The 18,788-nt window shown below is 32.1% G+C and overlaps 1 long non-coding RNA gene across 1 annotated transcript in view; it reads left to right on the plus strand.

Moving 5' to 3' along the window:
• LOC121127544 (uncharacterized) overlaps nucleotides 1-18,433 on the plus strand; it is a 29,833-nt gene extending 11,400 nt beyond the window's left edge. Inside the window, exons 2-3 of the long non-coding RNA XR_005867856.2 lie at nucleotides 16,652-16,991; nucleotides 17,057-18,433. This is a non-coding gene — a long non-coding RNA (uncharacterized lncRNA). The remainder of the gene's footprint in view (nucleotides 1-16,651; nucleotides 16,992-17,056) is intronic.
• The last annotated feature ends 355 nt before the right edge of the window (nucleotides 18,434-18,788 follow it).

Genomic DNA, 18,788 nt, shown 5'->3' on the forward strand with positions numbered 1-18,788 from the left:
ATACAAATTCAACTTATGCATGAATAAACTACTATTTACTTCTATTATACCGGGTGCGGCGAAAAAAATCTTTACGCTACGTTTTTACTACATAAATAAAGGTTTTTGTGAATGTGGAAAAATTGATCCGGTCAAATAGTAAAAAAACAAAAAATGAAATAAACAAAAAAATAGATCTTCCTAAGTGTTGTAAAATCCAAGAAAATGCCATCTCTACATTCATTTTTGTAAGGTGGTAAGAAACGTGGTGTTCCAGCAGGATGGTGCTACTACACATACGTCCAAAAAGGCCGATAAGTGGTTGGAGGAAAACTTGCCTTTCTAGCCAAAGAAAATGTAGCCCCATACTCACCAGATGGGAACCCACTAGATTTCACTTTTTGGGAGCATGTAGAGTCCAAAGCCTGCACCGTCTGTCACCTAAATATCAACAACCTCAAGGAAAACGCAACCAGCACTGGGATACCATGTCTATGCAATGGGTGCAAGGCCTTCTGTGGCCACGTGGAAGCCATCACTGCTGCCAAGAGGGGCTAAATTGATGATTAGGGTAGCCAAGATATCATATTAGTTACTTTTACTTACCCCATTACAACTGGTTGCGAAAAATTCATCTTGATAAAGCTTTTGATTAAAGGTGTAAAGATTTTTTCACCGCACCCTGTACAAACAAAGAGAAAGAGGGAAAAAGTAAGTCATAATGTGAAGTTTATGACCAAGCTTTGTACTATATATAATTGTAAAAAGAATTAGGTATTCACCTACGTTGTACAAGGGCGTCTGCAGGGGGTAGGCTGTATGGGCTGACCCCCCCCCCCCAAATTTAGGAATTTTTGCTTTTAAGTTGAAAATTTTATTTTTCCAAAAAATTTAATATTTGAAGGTTGATTCAACTTTTTTTTTCCAAAAAATTTAATATTTGAAAATTGAATTAATTTTTCAATTTTTTTTTTCAAAATTATAAAACAATTACATTTTTTCCAAAAAAGCTAATTTTTTCTGAATAACTATGGACTTTTGAATTTTTTTACAAAAAGCTTAATTTTTTGTGAAAAACTTTAGATATTTAAATTAAAAAATTAATTTTTTAATAATAATTATGGATTTTTGAATTTTTAAGTAAATAGCTGTAAATTTTTCAATCTTAATATAAAAAAAGAAAAAATTGTAGTTTTTTTTAATAAAAAATACTCACAAAAACCAAGGCCCTGATGTATGTACATTGCACAATTATCAGAGAGCAAAACAGAATAATTTTCCCGTGAGATTTATTACCTAATTTATGTATTAGTGTTGGATTTGCACTAACGTGATTATTATTTTTTTTTTTTTAAAGTTTTTCAAAGATGGGTTATCTCAAGTTGTGTTCATACCTGCAGGAAGATAAGTACTTTTTGATCTGCATTTATGAATTATCGTGAGAGTCTTTGCTATTATTACCTCCACTTTAAAGTCATTTTCCCCATTCATTTTAGGAGCAATGAGCTAATCTGACGCCTAGATAATTATGCCAAACCTATCTGTAATGATACTCTTCCCCATAGATAATAGAAATCCCAAAAATTAATAAATTGATAGAAGATTCTATTGTTTCTTTGCAGAAAAAAAACAACAAAAAAACATCCATGATCTGGTTTGTTCGACTTGCTAGTGTATATCATGGATGTCACCAAACGGTACTGAAAACCCTTCTGTCACAATGTAGTGATTATACTTGACTGCCATTTTTTTTAGTCAATTTGATAACTTTTACAAAACTAAACCAAATATAGCATCAATGTTCGTTTCATGAACTAACTTGGCCATTTTGGATTCATTTTGGAAATATACTTAAAGAATTATAGTTCAAAGTTTTTCCGAAGGTTGATTTAGTAAGGGGCTAGGTCTTGCAAAAATTTGGGTTTAATTGGTTTACCGAAAGTTCATGATATCCTTCATTATAACCAAAATAGATTCCTTTGACGATTTGGACTAAAGGGAGTATTTATACTAGTCTAATATTTTGGTCCAGACAGAAATACCATTACTAATATATAGTAGTCTTGTATTTCAGACAGAAAATCTAAGAACCGTCTGAGACACTAATCTTTTTGTTATAAAATCCCCTTTAAAAAAATTAATATTGTAATGCATGAACTTTTATTCCGACGAGGAATGGAATTTTTTTTCTGCCGGTCAACCATTTAAACTTTTGCTTAGGAAATAAAAAATTTTAGTTCAGAAAATATCCCTGTTGTGCGAGTTTCAATACCATATTTATCTGTATAAGGCTTATTACTTTTATGCGTATACAAATCCTTCTTTTGTGACAACTGCGACAAGAACTAGCGAGTTAAAAAGCACCTTTTTTAAATAGAATTACATATCCTTTTCTTTTTGAGGCCTCTTCTCTGGACCAAAAAGGTTCCATTTTTTTAAAAACACGTTTCACAACAATTTGTACCTTTGAAAATAGACATGAAAGGGATTTAGAAGCTATTGTCATCATTAATAATAATGTTAACGATTGTTACAACATAATAAGCCTATTAGGCATATTCATGATATACAAGTGTGGCCATCAAAGTATGAATGAAGTAGTACATCACATGATGCACATAGCTACTTAATGGAAAAAGTCTGACATTTCAAATAAATACATACATTTATAAAAAAATGTATGAATGAACCGATATATGACGTAGTCTAAAGAAGAACTACGTACTCACACAACTCACATTCATGTTTTGTACTTTTTTTAAATGAGAACTGGACATAATACATACATACCACGTGGTCCATTAAAGTCGGAACACTTTGAACATTCAACAGTGTTTTGCAACAGAGGAGATGGGGCTATTTCATTGTTGGTGGCAAAATGGGACTCTCCACCCTCTCAAGGCTCATTACACCAACTTTTTTTTATAGCTTTATGGACAATCTAATGTGAAACTCCGAGATCTCTTGCCTGAGCATCATGGACTTGAGGGAAATGACCTGGACTATTTTCTTTTACTCCTCCAGGTCAATTTTGGCCTTTTTGATAAACCTCTTCTCATTCTCCAACGTTTCGGACTTGCTGATAGCGTAGACAGTGGTCCTGGAGACGCCCAACTGCTCGGAGTGCACGAATGGAAATTCGCCCATCACGTTCCATTGTCATTTTCTCGACTTGTACTAATCTACAGAGGTAGGTTTGTCCTGTTCTGTAACTAATTGTATATGCTTTAATATTGACAAAAAAAGAATTGATTTCAATCACACAGCCTTCATTAATTATTGAATCGGTAAGTGTTCAGATTTTAATGTACCACCCGTTAATTGTATTAAAAGTAACAACTACTATGGGCAAATAAAGTTTTAAATTGATAAGTATCCATTTTGATATTGTTGTAGATACATGCATTATAATAGGAAGGGAACTAATGTAGTGTTTAAATCACAATGTTAACTCATTATTCTTATAAAATACCATATTCAGCCCGGCAAAAAAACAAAACAAAAAAAAACACACATTTATTTTGTATTTTGTCCAAAACAGAAATGTCCTTTCACTCCAGGTCATTTTTCTTTTTTTTTTTTGAAAATTTGCCAAATAATTGAAAAAAAAGTAAATCTTATTTATGTAATCAATACATTAAACAAAAAAAACAACAACAAAAAATAACTAAGTAACATATGTACATCATAGTAATGATAAAGGTGTCTGTTGCTATTTCAAAAAGAATGAGTCAAATGGGGTCAAGACTGGACCCTATTTATAGGATATAAAATAGACTTGATATAGTTTGACACTTACTTATAGGATCATATTTTAGAGTGTAAGGGGGAAGCAGGCCATGGAGCAGCAATTTTTACAGATATACTAAGAACAAAAAAACTTTCTTTACTTTTATTTTATTTATTAATGTGAATAAAAAACGCTTTCATGATCAATTGAACTGAGATTAAAAACTTGAAGTATGTATCTATAATACACTTTCGTAATAATTCGATATTTGAGTTTTATTCAGATACTATGGATTTTAAAAATAAGTAAACTGTTAAAGGTAAAAAAATAAGTAAATTTTTTGGTTATTGAGTAATATGCGATAAATATTAGGCTATACAGCTTCATCAGTGGCAGTCTGGCAGGTGGGCTAGGGGGCCGTTCTTAAAGTTGTAAAAAATGCGAACACGAAACTTTTTATAGTTACAACCTTAAAAAGTTTCTTTTATTTTCATAAACGGTTTTCATTAATATTTAATTATTGAAGAAATAATTTATCTAAGTATAAAGTCATCACTAGTGTCTGTGCTCATAAAAAATGGAGCATGTAACACTGATAATTTGTTGAGTATTATACAGGTTTGATCTTATCTAGCGGTACACATTATATTATTTTTTATCCGGAATGACATTGGAGCAAAATCAGAGGATGACAACAAGATATTTTATCTCTGAACAGAGCTAGCTGAGGTGTTTAGAAAAGAAGATTTTGAATTTTCTCAAAGCCAACAAAATTTGTGCAATTTTTTGCTCTTTTCTGACGAAATTTTTTTCACAGTTGATGTCACTATGAATGAGCAAAACAGCTGCTACATCACAAATGAACATACAGACAATGTCTCAGCCGCAGTAAAACCTATCTTCAGAACAAAAAATCCAGCCAGAACCATAGTCTTTGATGCACAGGCCCTTTTCTGAAGAGAAGAAGGGATAAATAAAAATAGATACTTACATTGAACTTCTGGATAAGAAAGTGTTGCCTCGGCCAAAGAAAAGTTTAAATTATTAAAACGACAAGGGGCTAAGTTGTTTTACTGCAGTAGGCAGAGTTATCATGTTATTTTCATTTTTCCTTTTTTAATATAACAACAGATCATCTTTTCTACAACTCAAGTAGTGAATCCCTTATACACGAAAAAGCTTTAAAGGGTAAAATCTATATTTGAAATTTGATATTATAAAAACATGCTCAAAATTTTATACTATTTATAAAAATAGGGTGAAAACTTTAAATTTTCTAGAAGGTGATAAAACATCGATTATATCTTATTTAACATGGATACCAACATTTTTTTCTGTCAATGTCACAAAATCAAATTCATTAGTGTACAATTTAGCAGTTAAACATATTATTTTTCACATTTTATCTATAATTCATAACTATTTAGCATAACTTTAGAGTTTTAATTGTGACCCATACACCAAATTAAAAGATTTAGACTTGACGTTATAGTAAAATTTGTGTCCTAACGAATTGTGAATGGAATTTTTTATTGACATACTAAATAATTTACCTATTTATATCTATTAGAGCAATAAAAACAAACAATTCTTGTGAAACACATTTCGTCATCAGACAAAGGGCAAATGAGATGGAGCCAAAAGAAATCGTATATAAGCACTTCTTTACCCGAAAATGAGTTATGGCGAGATCTCCTACAGCATTCCTATCTCCAAGGGGATCATTACCAAGATTGAAAAGCTGAAGGGCGACAAGAACCTTGAGAGGAACCACAAGGCAAAAAAAAAAAAAAGAGTGTGAAGACAACCTGGCGATGACTGAATCAGTTAATATTGAATTGCAATTGAGTCTCATTAAACAACAATTTCAGAATTATTTTTTGTGGGGAAAAAATGGACTTGTTTGTGAAACTCATTGTTTATAGTAACTATTAGTTGTTGTTTTTAAATTTTGATGATGTAATGAACACTTTTTAGATAAAAATGTTGTTGTTTTTTCAATAAAAGAAAGCAAGATGCAAAAGTCCACTACTATAAAAATAACAAAGGAATTTTAATAATTACGCAAGAGATATAAATTTATGAATATCTTAAGGTATGTATGTTTGTATTTTTAACCAAAGTTTTTCAAGTAATAGCTGTTGTACGAAGAAATCTATTATGTATAAATGAACTTTTTTCCCATTTATGTTTATCTGCTTGCAATTTAAAACAGTACTTACATGACGGTTGCACTTGAAGATTTCCATTATTTTATTTACATTTTGACGATTGACCTATTAGAATTTGGTTCATTTTTGACATCAAAAATGCTGAAATATAATTAACCCTACCATAATTGCCCAAAATTGCGCTTTTAAAGTATGAGGACCACAAACGTTATTCATATTTTTAGCCATCAGTCTTCCGTTGTCATCCATATCAAAGAAAAAATATGAAATCGGCATTAAATGATCTTTGTTTTTGTCCATCTTTGAAGCCCACTCAAACTATATTGATTCAAACAATCATAAAACTCTATCAAAAAAAATTTTTTAGTACACAATCTTATATTGCTGCTAACGCCGTCCATCGTAAACAAACCACACGTATACAACGTGAGATACAAATTACTAAAACTATCAAATAATTGATTTCTTTTACTAGATATATTATGTTGGAAATCTTAAGTTCACTACATATCATTGTTTTCAATATTAATGGAATTTTTATTTGAATATAAATTTGGAATGAAAGAAAGAGGGAGAAACTAAGATTGAAACGAAATTTAAGAGACATTAAAATTGATGATGATTTTTTGGGGTTATTTTAATTGTTTTATTTTTTTACTGATTTGAAAAACAAATACATTAATATACTCATTATAATAAATCCAACTGTCGATAAGGATTTTTATTAGGCTTGCTCTGAATTTGAGATGTCTTTTGTCGATAACATCTTTATGGTGATGATTGAATAAATTTCAAATGTAATGATAATGTAGGTATTCAAAGTTATTAGGTCTCTATAATTAATTGAGGCACGTCGATTATAAGGAATGTTTCAGGCAATAAATTTGAAATGAAATATTTATGTTAGGTAATCTAATTAAATACATATTTTTTCTAGTCCATATTCTATCAATTTGACAATCATTCATTGGTTGACATATACATACATAAGAATATCATCATTCGAAAGTAATATGAATCCAATTAAATTCGTAAATGTCATTAATATTTTAGTTCAAATGATTATCAAAACACATGCCCAGTAGCAGAGTAATATTTTTTTTGGTATTGGAGGAAAAAGTTATTACCCTACAATATACTAATATAGGGTCCTATAAGAGAAATTTTTAAATTTTAAATTTTTAAAATGGATTTTAAAAGGCTTGGAACAAAGATTACAAGGAGTTTGAATTTGCGGGAAAAGTCGTGGACTTTTCTTTTTGAACATGTCGAATGAGGCAAAGGAACGGTTATTGAAAGGTATTTTTTGGACTAAATTAAAAATTTATTATGGTTTGTAAATGGATGGACAAATAAAGCCCATAGATCTACTAAAGAGTTATTTTATGTTTTACCTGCTGTAATCAATTATTTTAACAAAAAAATTTTGCTTATATGAGGAAAACAATTTTACAAAGCGTATAAATTTGCAAAGTATTAACTGGCATAAAAAGTTCAAAAGCAGAAGATCATCCAAATGAGGAAGTGTGAAGCTCAATGAATGTTCCGTTCTTTCATGTTACTTGTCTTTATTAGACTGCAGTCTGGTACAGCTTAGTACTACATCTATATCTTGGAGCTCATTTCATATGTCGAGGGCTAGGATCAACTCCTCTCCGACCCAGCTAAAGCCTATTACCTGGAGCGTTGAGCCAAGATCTTGAGGTAGTTAAATATTGGCCAAATTCCTACTTTTATATTTTTCTCAGACGAAAAAAGGCTCACCTAGAAGGACTGCATCGACGTCCTCTAGAACACTATCGTCCCTTAGCACCGGTAATTGTTTGGGCAGGCACTAAAATTGTCCTACATTGGCTCCCAGCCAATGTAACAGTTTTATTGAACGTCAAGGCCTCACCCCGCTCCTTCGAAATGAACACCTTGGACTTATATGTCTAGAAGTCAAGGCATGAGTAAAGCCGTGAGCCTAAGAATCCAAATCAAATTAGATGTTACTAATATGCTTATATTATTACATAAAGGCTTTAAACATTGACCATGTAACTCTCATTGTTGATCTGGATGAAGTCAAACATTGTCAACATTTATCTGCTATAGCAATAGAATAATCGAATTTTCAACTTCTGCGAAAGACAGCAAACATCAAGAAGACACCTCTCTGTTCTACCAGGGTTTAATAGTTGAATAAACAAAGTATATAGTAATTTTGGTAGGACTATATCATCTGTCACGAGATTATGTATGAATAAATAGCTAATACTACATGTTATAAAACAGAAACTGCCCACTTGTGCCATAGAATATGTATGTGGGTATTTTTACAAATTGTATTTTATTTTTAAAGGACTTAAATGCTGAACCAGGATTGATACCTAGATACCATGCTTATTATAATCAAGTTCTTTAAAAACAATGAAAAATGATCTCATTATTCAGAAATGTATTGTTTACAGATATATTGTTTCTTGTGATTTATGAATTAATTTTTAGCGGAAATACCTCATAACTTTTAAAAAAACAATTTCCTTTTTTGTTTACAACAGCTCATTTTTGTATCATCTTCCTTTATGTTTGTACAAAAACACGGAAATTCCATAAATTAATCAGATCGATAGATTCTTGTCGCTTTTTATTTAAATTTATTCCTTTCATATTTTCAATCGTTATCATGATCTTAACTTAATTTTGTATCTTTATTTTAATACTTTTTATAACGTACATTTTATGAATTGAAAGATATTTATTTTCACAGGACGACCTTTAACATATAATTATAATTTTAATCTGTGTTTCTTTTTTGTCTTTATTATAATCTATATAAACTAGACTTTATCCAAATAACAAATCAAAAAATTGTGTCTAAAAGAAACAGTAAAAAAGGAACGAAAGAAAAAATACTTGACTTTCATATTTCAACTGATTCTGGGCATGACTTGAATATCTTAACCCTTTTAGATATTTATTTATATATATACATATATTGTACGCATATAGAGGTACATAAAGAGACGCATACTTCAATATATAAAGAAAATCCTGAACATGATATGACTAAAAGTTAAATTTGTTAGAATAAAACAAAGGGAACTCAAATATAGGAATTTGCATTGTGCATAGATAAGTATAGCGAGTAGTCCCTTTAAATCTGAACCCTTTGAATTTTAAACTTCAAGAAGATATTATATTAATCAACAATAGAATTTCAACACAATAATACAATAACTAGATGTGTATCTGAGCTCTCTTAATCATTAATGTAGTTGCAATATTGACCTCCAGGCAGCGGAAGAAGGCGCACCTGCAGCGGATATAGTCCTCTGTCATGGTCTCCCAGTGATGGATGACAGTGGCTTTTAAGGCCTTCAATTTGGTTAACTGACACTGCAGACCTTCCCCTTGAGATGTATCCAAAATTTGTAGTTGAGGGGGTTGACATCGGGGCTATAAGTGGGGACAACAGTGTCAAAAAAGAGTTCGAAAGACTTATCCAAAAGATTCTTGCAATGGAGGAGATGGGTTTCTTTCATTGCTGATGTCAAAAGTGGCCTCTCCACTCTCACTATGCTCTTTACACATACTTTTTTTAAAATAATTTTCTGGATAATCTGATGTGAAACTTCGAGATCCCTCGCATGGGCCTTCATGGGCTTGAAGAAAATTGCCCTGAACTGTTTTTCTTAACACCTCTGGCTCCAGTTTGGCCTTTTAGACAGAGCCCTTCTTCCTCTCCAAGTTTTAGAACTTGCTTGTGGTGGTCCTGGAGACATCCAACTGCTTGGATTTTATTAAATTTCGACCTTTTTTTTTTAGAAAAGAAGTCCTCAAAAAAAAATATTCTGTAGCAATCAATTCATAGTGAAAGGCAAAAATTACTTTTTTTTTTTTGGGGGGCTATACCCCTGACCATGTCCCTGGATATTTTCCTAAAACTATTGTAAATTGGTTTGGTTTGCAGCGTGGAGTCCAACGATCAATTTGTGAGAATTTGTGACATTTTAGTTTTCTAACAATTGTAGAGCTAAAGGAGCTGAATTCAAATTATTATCTATTCTTAAAAGATTATTTTGTATAGAGTATGAAGAATTATCTTTGGAACTTAGACTGTCAAAGGATAGTAGATATTTGTCCCTGGATCCAGTCTGGTACCTTACTAAGAGATTAATAAAGGTTGGAGGTTGTATTCATTATGCAAATCTATCTGTGGATTCTAAACACCAAATCATCATTCCCGGTAACTCATTACTCGTTAAGAATATAATTTATTATTATAATCAATCATCATGATATTCGTCAATTGAAACTTCGTTTACCGATTTACAAGAAGATTTTGGATTATCGGTGGGAGAAAGCTATTATCATCTTCCATTCATTTGTGCTAATTGTGCAAACATCAGGGCACCACACCCTTTACTCAAATTATGTCTTTTCTACCAGAACAGAGAGTTAAGACTGAACCCCCGTTGACTAATATTTTTTCCTGAAGCTTTATATAATATTAAAAGTAATAGCTCAACTACAAAAATACTTTTTTAATTAGTATTGTTTCCCTTCTTATTCTATTGTTTGGGATTTTCTTACACCAAAGAGTCCATTTCGTGGAGGACTTTATCAGCGGCTCATTGCTTCCATAAAGAAGCCTTTCGAATCTATACTTGGTAAAACTTTGTTGTCATATGAAGAGACGTACAATATCCTGACTGATTCTGAATAAACTATAAATCAACTTCCCCCATATTTCTTAGATCCAATGCTCGTGATTTCGAAAATATCACATTTATGTACAGGGTTGGGAAGCAAAACGTGGACTGTTAATAAATGCTGATTATGTAATTAACATACGAAGGTTCTGTAACTATTTCCTGCATATTCTGAATCTCCTACCTTTTCTGCATAAGTAAACAATAATAAACATTTATCAAATCTATCATCATGAGTGAGCAAGAAGCAAAAAGACATCGGATCTCAGACCTTCTAAGTGTCAAAATTGAGGTGGCAGAGACTATGGAGATTGTGAAGTGCTCCAGGAGCCTCATTTTCAAGGTGACCAAGATGAAAAATACCTCTCAAGGAGAGAAAGAAGTGGGAGACACAACTAAAAAGGGATTCTATGTTTCTGGGGGACCTGAAGAAGAAGATCAAGGAGGACCCCACGAAAATCCATGAATCTCCTCTCTAACGAGTTTGACGTGGACGAGGGGACAATCAGGAAATATGTGAAGGAGAACTTAGTGCAACCTTCTTACACAAGGATCCCACGCTACTTGTTGACGGACGCTTTGAAGGAAAGGAGACTGCAGAGGTGCAAGAAAATTCGTGCGTGGATCAAGACAAATGTATCCAAAGTAAAAATTTCCTCTGACGGGAAGATTTTCAACGTGGACCAGGTCTATAACCGTCGGAACTACCGTATGCTTAGGATATCAGCAGAAGAGGGCAAGGGAGTGTTCTCTACAAAACATCCGGCCCAAACAATGGTCCTGGGGATCATGGCGTCCGACAGCAAGAAGATGCCTCCTTTCTTTTTTAAGGCTGGGGAGAAACTTGGCCAGGAAGCATACTACAAGGTGCTGAGGCTAACAATACTGCCATGGTGCAAGGCCACCTACCAAGAGGACAACGGTTTGTGTACCCAAGACGGCGGACCCTCACACACATCGGCTAAATGCCAGAAGTTCCGCGCTGACAACATTACTGATTTTTGGCCCAAGCCATATGGGCATCATCTTTGACGGATTTGAACCCTTTGGACTTTGCTCTGTGGGGCACTTTGGAGAAGGAGACTAACCGGACATCTCACCCAAACTTGGACTCCCTGAAGACCGCCATTGTGAAGTAGTTGGATAATTTGTCCAAGAAGTTGATCATCAACTCCTGCAAGGCTTTCCGCCGCTGTGTGGATGCTGTGACTGCTGGAGGGCGACTATATTGAGTGAACATGTTTACAAAGTTTGTGTCTCAAAGTTTTGTTTAATAAAGAAATCAAAATTATGGCTAAAAAAATAAAATTATTGACATATTTCTAAAATCAGTCATTTAGTCCACGTTTTGCTTCCGAACCCTGTATATATCGAACTATAGGATTCATATAGATTTTCAGAGAAATAATGTGGACTTAAAGGTTCGTTGTAAGTTTTAGAAGCTATGGTTTACAGAATACTTGCAAGGGCTGCAGTTACGGGGCGACGACAAAATTCAAGTTAACGACGATCTACTTATCTCTGCGTAAAAGTACCTCGAAATGAAAGGCCATTAGCTCCATTTACAGAAAAAGTTGTGGGTAAAGATATTACTGTTCGGACTCGGAAATAAATTGAATCATTCAAAAGGAAAAACATTTGCTCAACCTGTTTAGCGAATCTTCTTATTTCATTAATTCGTGTTTTTTTTTCATTTTGTTGGCCAATTAATTTCGTTAATATTTATTGATAGTTTATGAATTTCCATTAATTATTATTGAAAAACTTGATTTCTCAAGGAAAGGAGTGTTGCTACGCCTGGCTGACATACTTGACCTATTTGATTTTTTGTATTGTTTTCATTTTTTTATATAAGTTTACTTTGTGTTTGTATTTCGTGCACTTGTTCACTTCGCCATACTCCTCAATTTATTCGAAACTATCAATCCTTATAATAGATTGCAAACTTTATTCTTAACACCTTAGTTGCTACTTCGTTTAATTCGTCAGGAGTTAGGTTTTTATCATTGTAGGGTATAGTTTGCGTTAATGTGGGAGTACTGAAACAGGAGAAAACTGAGTCCGTTGCAACATGTTATTTTTCTGGAGAATCCAAAAAGCTACAAACACTAAATTTAATTTACATATTTATAATATAACTCAGATCATTGTAAAATAAATCAACAATTTGTTACAAACTTTTTGACAGCACCAGAGTCCGAATCGCATGGTTTATTCCAACGTTGTTTTGTTTCGTATCCCTCAAAAAAGGAGTTTTCTCAAGTTAAAAAGAGGCCCTCAGCCTCGGTAAGGAAATGTGGTAAAAATAAGATTTAGTTTGATCCCAATATAATCAATGGTATTAGCTACGCTAATTCTAGATATAACATCCCTAAGTTAATCAATGACGGTTTGTTCACCAAGAAGCCCATTGCTGTCCACCACATATATTTGTCTGTGAAAATACAATCGCCTGCACAATAGGTTGTCACATCAGTTATGGTAAGCAACGTGTCTTACGAAGGATGCCCGAACTCCTCAACAAATGCTATGGAGGAAACGCATTAGAGTTCTTTGTCAAGTGTTCTTCTACTACAGAGAGGCTATGAAGATCGACTATCATCCTTATCACGAACTGTACTTGAATAATACTAATATTTTCAAGAACAAGTGTTTCATGATCGAATTTATGTATTAGAAGGCTGGATCCAAGATGTTGAACGACCAATCTGAGGTTTGTCGTAGCAAGATCAAGGATGTAAGCGATATGAGAAAATAGTATTTAACAAGAAGAAATAAATTTTAAAAAAAAAAGAAAATTTGTTCCAAATTTTCTTAGAGATATTAAATGGCACTGATTTGGTAAGGGGAAAGTAATTTTTGATAAATATAGCTGCAATATTGCAGTCAATTTTCACTATAATTTTTATCATTTGATTATTAATTATTTTTATCATATGATACAATTCCTTAAACATTCAAAACTAAGTTTTTAAAAGCAAAAGTTGAGAAATTGTGAGCTTGGATACAAACAGACTGTTGTAAAAAGTACTGACATTTTTCTGGTATGGTTAATTCTGATATATATTATTTAGAATAATTACCTTTGCCAATAAGCTATACCTATTAGTACAATAGGAAAATAATTAATTATTAAGCCAAAGCTTATTTTGGACAAAAAATATAAGAATGACCACAAGAAGGGGAAGTTCTTTTCAACTCAATTGACTTTCCTCGATCAAAAATTGCTCAAACTGGACGTAATCTTATTATTGATTCTCAAACTATTCTAATAAATATAATCAAAGAGTGTTAATATAAATAATGACCAAATCTTGCCACTTTATTTATATAAACAATAAAAATTAGGATAATCTTTATAACGACGAGATAATTTCTCAAAAAGTTGTGTAGTACGAAGTGGAAGATTAAGACAAGTTAGAAAATTACTATTAAGAGGATATTTTTGAAGCGCCCTAACTGTTTATTTATGATTTATAACCGATCTTGCCGAAACTAATTGAACTCCTTTCGATTTTTCGGAGGAGAAAAGAGAGTGAGTTTTGTAGATATAACATGGAATACGGAGGAAATATAATTGCTATAATTTTTATGGCTGAGGATGCTTCTAGTATTGCGTTCCAAAAATTATTCCGATTACTTTTATTAAAAAATAATATATTAATATTTTATATTATTACTATAAAAATGAGAAACTTACCTTCGTCAGTAAAGAAAGGATATTTTCATATTTTGTTGGATTCGGGTCGGTTCGGATAGTAACGCTTATATTCTTTTTTTGATTTCCTGAAACTAACTTCATTAGGTGAAAAATGTTTCATATAAGTAATATAAAGAAGAAAATATATTTTTGAAGGTGTGTTTTTTTTATGTTGCATTTGTGCAACAAAGAGCATTTCAGGTCTAAAACGTAAATATTCGAGTAAAATTCGTGTACCCAAACTTTTAGATCCAAATCTCAAATTAAAATTGGACAAGTACCTTTATTGGATTTTATAAGGATTTTTTCCGAAGTTAAGTTCCAAGTTAAATAAAATCCGGATGAAGGTTACATTTTTACTGACTTCTGATCTAAAAACAATTAATAACCCATTTCTAATATAATTATTGTTTTACTAATATTGGAAACGTCGTTATTTTTATTATTCTTTGCAAGAAAAAAAAAAAAAAATACAATCAGTTCGTAGTTTGTTAATTCTTCCAAATATGGAATTATTATTCAATAGCTTTTTTTTTTTTTTAAATATGATGCATTTATTAAATCTTATTCGGCATATAATTATTTACTTTTAAAATTACAATTTCATAAACTATATTGACAATTAAACAAACAAAAGAAGAATAAATTTAAAAAAAAAATGAATAGTTCAGTAAAGTATAATTAAAAACTATTATGTGACTAGTACTGTGCCTCCATCTGAGAAGGAGTCTATTATTTTAATCAAGGTGGATACGCAGCTTTGGATTCCGGATAGAATAATCCTATTCTCTTGTTTTTGCCAAGTAGAGCATTTCCTGTACCTTGGAAATGTTTTTCTCTATTTTGAGACACTCATCATATGAAGGTGACGTGACGACAACCCCATCCTGCTGTGAGTCTCACTTTGAAATGGCGCTATACATACAATGTCCTCCACCATTGCCAACATGGGTACAACCATTATGGAAAAAGTAAAAAAAAACATGAAACATTCTTACAGAATGAACACATTCTATCCTCTGGACTCGCTCTCGATTTATTGGTTAAAAGTGAAGACGTTACTAACCTATATTTTAGCCACTTCTGATGAGAATCGTTTGGCATTCGTTTGAATCGATGAAGTGGAGTTGTTTTCAAAAAATAGATAAAAAATAATTTTCTGTGTTGATTAAACATTACTATATGAAAGGTAAAATATCTCAAAAGACTTGATAAACATTATGGGGACTTTGCAACTTCAATCAGAATAGTTTATAAGTGGTTTCAAAATTTTTGGAGTGGCTATATGGGCACAAGTTGATCCCTGTTGAGGTCACTACTCCAGAATCATGATATGGTGATGGCTGACAGGAGAGTGAAGGTGCCTGAGATTGCTAGTCCTGTGGGCAACTCGAATTGGAAACCTATTTCTATTAATTTTACTCGAACAACTTCATAGTCGTTATGGATTGGTTTTGAAACGGTCCAATAACTATGAATAATATGTACCTGTAATAGTTTTACCCTTTTCCGGATAGTCGATGAGGATTATTCCTTGGGAATCCAAAAGCTTAATCTGCCCAACCGATTCCTCAATTCAAACGAATCCCAAACAGTCACAAATTGACCGATCTAGCTGAAAGTTGGTATGTGGTCTTACAAGAGAATCTACGAACTAAAAATAACCTTGTTAAACGCCAGTAGTGCCATCTCTTGGACTTTGCAAGACTTTTCAAACGACCTCGTTTATACGAAAATCAGCCGTTATTATAATTTGATTTTAAATATTTTTGTGTTTCATATCTTATTCTAAATATTACAATTGAATTTATCTTAATTTAATTTCCTTTTCTAATAATCTCGAAAAATGTAAAACCCGGCCTTTTACTTGTATTTTATTTTTCAAATATCTCAGCTTCAAGGATAAATATTTGAGAGTACTCATTCATTGATATTTATGAAAATAGTTACATAAGACAAATATATTCAAACATAGTAGTTACATTCTACATACCTACAGACCCAATCTATCTTCATTATTATAAAAGCGCAAGTATATAATTGTATATTTTGTTAGGGTTTTACAGGAATCTTACAGATACATAAGTACTCTGTATGAACATTGTACAATGTAAATATATAAAATATAATCATAGTAAAGAAAGTTAATTGAGCACTATGTAATATACATACAAAAAAAAAATCCAACTTAAATAAACAAATACATTATAACATATTGAGATAAATACTACAAACAAAAAGAAGCAAAAGAAAGACAAATTATTTAACCCATAAGTAAACACTCAATGTTCAATTTGTGTCTAACTATCATTACTAACTGTACTAAAAAAATAATTGAAAATGATTTAAAATACATTGCTTTATTCATATCTAGGGGAGAAAAAAAGGTATAGCTGTACAAACCCTTTTTTCGGATATCAAACAACTACAGACACAAAATTGACAGGACAACGAAGGCTATGGAACTTCGTGGCTCAATGGACAACGCACTCTTTACAAAATTATAACCTTTAACTCAATGACGTAGATTCACGTCTCAGTCGTTCCTAGAGTAAGATATATATTTTATGTATGTGGAACTCAATGACGATTCCCATGTCGGATGGAGTAATTATAATGTCTACATATCCTTAATCAGTGCAACTAACTCAATCTGACCTGTGATCAAGTTTAGTAATGACTACCTCAAGAGTTTCTCAATATGTCCATTTTTAGTAAGTCAATAAGTTTGGATTTTTTTTTTTCAATTATTCCTACTAAATTGTTTGTCGTTTCAAAGGTCAAACTTGTCAAAGTTGATAAATCACTAAAGCCCCCAACTTTCAATCTCTGATCAGTGTCGTCTCATCAAATACTATGCCCTGGCGAGAAAGTCTGGGATTACAATCTACATATTACTGTCTGTGGCTTGTAAGGAACTTATTCTCAATCGATCATTGGTTTTCAAACTTCACAAGGAGTTCAGAAACGGTGGGGAGATCATTGAAGATAATCGAGTAAAATCTGCAAAGCCAACCAAAAGCATCAGAAGAATATTGACCTCGTGAGTAATATTATAAACTCTGACATTTCGTTTAAAAATCAGGGAGATTGCCTTTGACCTTCACCTTTCCTATTGTTTTGCTTTCTATATAATTCATGATGACCTTCACCAACGCAAAAGGTCAAAACGTTGGGTTCTTACTGAAGGCCACAAAACCAATGATCTGGAGATGCCAGGGAACTTCTAGATACATTTTTTTAACCATAGAAAAATATTTTTGGAGAGTTTGGTCACCATATATGAGCCATGGGTCGTGTATTAAACCCCCTGAAAACAAGAAAATCTTTAATCAAAGGCTTCTAGTAGGAAGCAATCCTCTCATAAAAGACAAGGTGGTTGAAAGTGAGAAAAAAAAAAGAAGTTTATTGTCTTATTTGACTTCAAGAGCATCATTTATAACACATGCATGTCTAAAGACCACACCATCTACTTAGAGTACTATCTACATATCTTACAATCATTTCTGAAACATTTGACGAAGAAAAGACCAGAGAAGACTGCCAATGGATGGATTCTGCATCAAGACCTCATCTCTCATAGTACACCATGGTTTCATGACTTTAAAATAATAAAAAAATTCCCTCAGGGTCCTTATTCTCGAGACTTAGGTCCATGCAACTTTTACCTGTTTACCTAAAACTGACAAAAGATATTTCAGGAACGTGTTTTGGAACCAAATAGGAACTAAAAATTAATTAAAAACTAATATTAATTATCAAGGAGAGCTGAATGAAAATAATGAAGATGAGATGAAAATAAAACCAATAATTTGAGGGATCGACACCAAGAGAAGATCACAGCAAAAGAAGCAGGCTGATATCAATAATTTAAAAAAATATTTGTGAGTAGTGGAGCCAAAAAGTAGTTTATTGGATAATTATTTAAAAAATATATATAATATTAACCTAATCAATGAATAAACTAAGTGGTTACTAAAGTTTAGGGACTGACTATTATGAAGACACTGGATTCCGAGCAGCTATAGCAACTGGGAGTTAAAACCTAAAGAATAAATGAATCTGTTACTACAAGTAACAAAATAATTATAAGCATAGGTATTAAATAAATTAATAAAAAAACCTACACCTTCAACCAATAAATTTTTGAAGTCAATCACTTGGCATGAGAATAATCTATGTTGCTGTAATAAAAAACGAATAAATCAGACCAGAACCCTAATCTATATCATTTTAAAATCAATTAAACCCTATTCGACAGATAGAGTTACACCAATTAGGTATTAGTTGACATTTTAGTATAAGGGCGTCTGCAAGATTACATATTTGCATATGTTTTTTTTTTTTGGGAAGGGGGAAGGGGTGAAAGGGCTTGGCTTTTCTAATTCTATTGAGAAAAAAAAATCCAAATATTACAATTTTTTTTAAAGATTCAGAAATCCTTATCTATCCACTACAAATTTCAAATATTAAATTTTTGAAAAAGAATTTCAAATATTCATAGATATTGT

Source organism: Lepeophtheirus salmonis, chromosome 13 (genome assembly GCF_016086655.4).
Source record: "Lepeophtheirus salmonis chromosome 13, UVic_Lsal_1.4, whole genome shotgun sequence".
Taxonomy (NCBI): domain Eukaryota; kingdom Metazoa; phylum Arthropoda; class Copepoda; order Siphonostomatoida; family Caligidae; genus Lepeophtheirus; species Lepeophtheirus salmonis.